The 3,926-nt window shown below is 42.0% G+C and overlaps 1 pseudogene; it reads left to right on the forward strand.

The window, feature by feature from the left end:
• Positions 1-629: 629 nt before the first annotated feature.
• LOC104662895 lies at positions 630-3,547 on the forward strand (annotated as a pseudogene).
• Positions 3,548-3,926: the final 379 nt, after the last annotated feature.

The raw sequence follows: 3,926 nt of genomic DNA on the forward strand, positions 1-3,926 counted from the left end.
CCTGAATAGCTGGGATTACAGGTATGCGCCACCAGGCCTGGCTAATTTTTTTTTTAATTTTTAGTAAAGACAGGGTTTCACCATGTTGGTCAGGCTGGTCTTGAACTCCTGACCTTGTGATCCACCCACCTCAGCCTCCCAAAGTGCTGGGATTACAGGCGTGAGCCACCGTGCCTGGCCTCCTTGATCCTTTTTTATACACTTGCAGTCTGCCCTGTAAATGGTTTTTAGGATGGAAAATTAATCCTCCAGTCTCAGTGTATGTACTTGAACCGTTCTCACAGACTTCAACTCTGATTGAGATCTTTCCATCTTGCATCAGCTCCACTTCTTTTCTGGAACTTGGTCCTTTATTATTTTTATATTTTTTGTTCAATAATCTCCCTAGGATTCTGCCAACAGATGAGATGTAGGTCTTCTCAAAGCTTTTACAAGTAGGTGACTAGCTTTTTACTTCATAATATACAATGTAGACTTTTGCAAGTATGTTGTGAATAATTAAGAGTATTCCACAATCACTCGGGAAAAAATTAAGTGTGCAAACATAAACATTAGATGGCGTTTGACCCGTTGGTCTGATGTGAATCCAAGGAAACTAAAGGAAGAAGTTCCGAGTAGCAGTTGCTGAAATGTTCTGGTGTGGACGCCTTGTGGTGGGTACTTTGAAGCAGAAGCTGGTGCCCTTGGTGCAGATGGTGTGCGTCTGCACCCCGAGGCAGAGAAACTGGCTTTTAGGCTACTTGTTCCAGCAATGGCACAAGTTCTAGTTCCTCTAGAACTCCAGATAACATGACAAATGGCTAGTTCTGGAGCACCAGGAGGCAGAATAGATAATTCTGTGTTAAGTCCTTATTGTGGACTTATCAACAGTAGGAGCTGGTGCATATACCTACACGACTGTAAAGGATAACCAAAAAAGATATAATGAAAGAATGTTAGGGTTAGGGCTTACATCAGAAGAGAAGCAAAAAAGGACCATGTTACCTGCTGTAGGTGGAGAGCCAGTTCCTTAAGCCAGCATACCAAATCATGTCCCTCTCCTGCTCACTGGTGGAAGAACTGCTGCTTTTCCTGCAGCCAGAGCCATCTGGGCTTGGGATGCTGGGGCCGGGGCCCTGATTATGTCTGAAGATCCTGAGCTGTCATACATACGATCTCCTCTTTCAAAAGAACCATGGTACAAAAGTTAACAAACAGGACCTAATTAAACTAAAGAGCATCTGCACAACAACAACAGCAACAAAACAAACTATCAAGAGAGTAAACAGCCTACTGAAAGAGAAAACATATTTGCAAACTATGCATCTAACAAAGGTCTAATATCCAGAATCTATAAGGTGCTTAACAAATTTACAAGCAATAAACAACCCCATTAAAAAAAATGGGCAAAGGATATGAATAGACACTTTTCAAAAGAAGACACGGCCAACAAGCATATGAAAAAATGCTCAACGTCATTAATTATTGGAGAAATGCAAATCAAAACCACCATGAGATACCATCTCACACTGGTCAGAATGACTATTATTAAAAAGTCAAAAAATAACAGGTGCTGGTGAGGTTGCAGAGAAAGGGAATGCTTATACACTGTTGGTGGGAGTGCAAATTAGTTCAGCCTGTATGGAAAGACGTTTGGTGATTTCTGAAAGAACTTAAGACAGAATTACCATTCAACCCAGCAATCCTATTAATGAGTATATACCCAAAGGAGTGTAATCCATTCTACCACGAAGACACATGCACATATATGTTCATTGCAGCGCTATTCACAATAGCAAAGATATGGAATCAACCCAAATGCCCATCAGTGGTAGACTGGATAAAGAAAATGTGGTGCATATACATACACCATGGAGTATTACATAGCCATAAAAAGAATGAAATCATGTCCTTTGCAGCAACATGGATGGAGCTAGAGGCCACTATCCTAAGTAAACTAACACAGGAACAGAAAACCAAATACCACATGTTCTCACTTATAAGTGGGAGCTAAACATTGAGTACATATGAACAAAAAAGAGAATAATGCACACTGGGTTCTACTTGAAGGTGGAGAGTGGGAGGAGGGTGAGGATCGAAAAATTAACTATCAGGTATTATGCTTATTACTTGAGTGATGAAATAATCTGTACACCAAACCTCCATGACATCCAATTTACCTGTGTAACAAACCTGCACATGTACCCTTGAACCTAAAATAAAAGTGAAAAACAAAGAAAAATTCCAAAAGAACTGTGGTTTTCAGATGACTCAGATGTCACAAAGGCGCTGTGATTCAGACAGTGGAATGGAAAAAGAGAGAAGCATGTATTTCCAGCCACCTCTTTCTGTGTCTCTGCTCAGGACTTGCCTCACATGGAGAATGGTGTTGTGGCCATCCTCACCAGGTAAGAAGGTGGTAGAGCTGAAAGTGAGAGGCGACACAGTGAAACTTAACAATGGCTCTCAAATAGCCTATGAAAACTGCTTGATTGCAACAAGAGGTCCTCCAAGAAGTCTGTCTGACATTGATGAAGCTGGATCAGAGGTGAAGAGCAGAGCAACACTCTCTAGAATGATTGGAGACTGTAGGACTCCAAAGATTTCATGGAAGTAAAGTCAATTATGGTTATCAGTGGGGGCTTGCTTGGTGGTGAACTGTCCTGTGCTCTTGGCAGAAAGGGTTGGAGCCTTGGGGGCAGAAGTGATTCAACTGTTTTCTGAGAAAGGAAATATGGGAAAGGTCTTCTGAAAATCCCTCTGCAACTGAACCATGGAAAAAGTCAGATGAGGTGGGGTTAAGATTATGCCCATTGCTATTGTGCAGTGGGTTGGAGTCGGTGCAGTGGCAAGTTACTCATCAGGTTGAAAGATGGTGGGATGGTAGAAACTGACCACAGCCGTGAGCCTGAAGCGCAGTGTTGAGTTGGTTGAGAACTGGTGGGCTGGAAATAGACCCAGATTTTGGTGGCTTCTGCGTAAATGTAGAGCTATACGCATGCTCAAACGTGGGCAGCAGGAGATGCTGCATGCTTCTATGATATAAATCTGGGAGGAGGCGGTTACAGCACCATGATCATGCTTTTGTGAGCGGAAGATTGGCTGGGGAAAATATAACTGGAGCTGCTAAGTCATACTGGCATCAGTCAGTGTTCTGGAATGATTTGAGCCCTGATGCTGGCTGTGAAGCTGTTGGCCCACAGTTGGTGTTTTTGCAAAAGCAGCTGCACAAGACAACCCAAAATCTGCCACAGAGCAATCAGGAGCTGTTACCCGATCAGAGTGAAACAGAGTACGAGGCCTCAGAAATTATTCTTCCTCCCAGCACCCCTGCAGTTCCTCTCCCAGGAGCCTTGGAGGACTACAGCAAAGGTGGCATTTTCCATCCCAGGGACAAAGTAGTTGTGGGGATCATGCTATATGGAACGTCTTTAACCGAATGCCAATAGCAAGGAAGACCACTGAGGATGGTGAGCAACCTGAAGTTCTTAATGAAGTGGCCAAACTATTCAACATTGATGAAAACGGAAGCCCACAGTGGAACAGACAAGCACTTCCGTGTCCCTGAGAGTGGGTTGCATGGGTAAAAGAGCATTTTTTCTTTAATTCAGCAAACTTTCTCTGTGTATATGAATGTGAATAATCAAGTCTCTTGTGAATATTTTCAACCATGTAGGCAAATTCTTAATTTTCACATCATGAAAAAAATCTGATTCTTCTTAAAAAAATTGAAGAATTAGGAATTATACACTAAACAATGAAACTTCACAAAAAATGACATTAAAACTTAGGGGTGACCAAGATAACATTTCACAAGCATTTCTTGTAAACCATGTAGTTTTAGGCTTATTCCCAGGCATGTTGGAAATTTGAGTGATTCACATATAATGTCTTTAAAATGGCCACTGGCCTATTTTACTCAGAATATGTTGAATGCAGCTCTTGCC

This window comes from Rhinopithecus roxellana, chromosome 11 (genome assembly GCF_007565055.1).
Source record: "Rhinopithecus roxellana isolate Shanxi Qingling chromosome 11, ASM756505v1, whole genome shotgun sequence".
Classification (NCBI taxonomy): Eukaryota; Metazoa; Chordata; class Mammalia; order Primates; family Cercopithecidae; genus Rhinopithecus; species Rhinopithecus roxellana.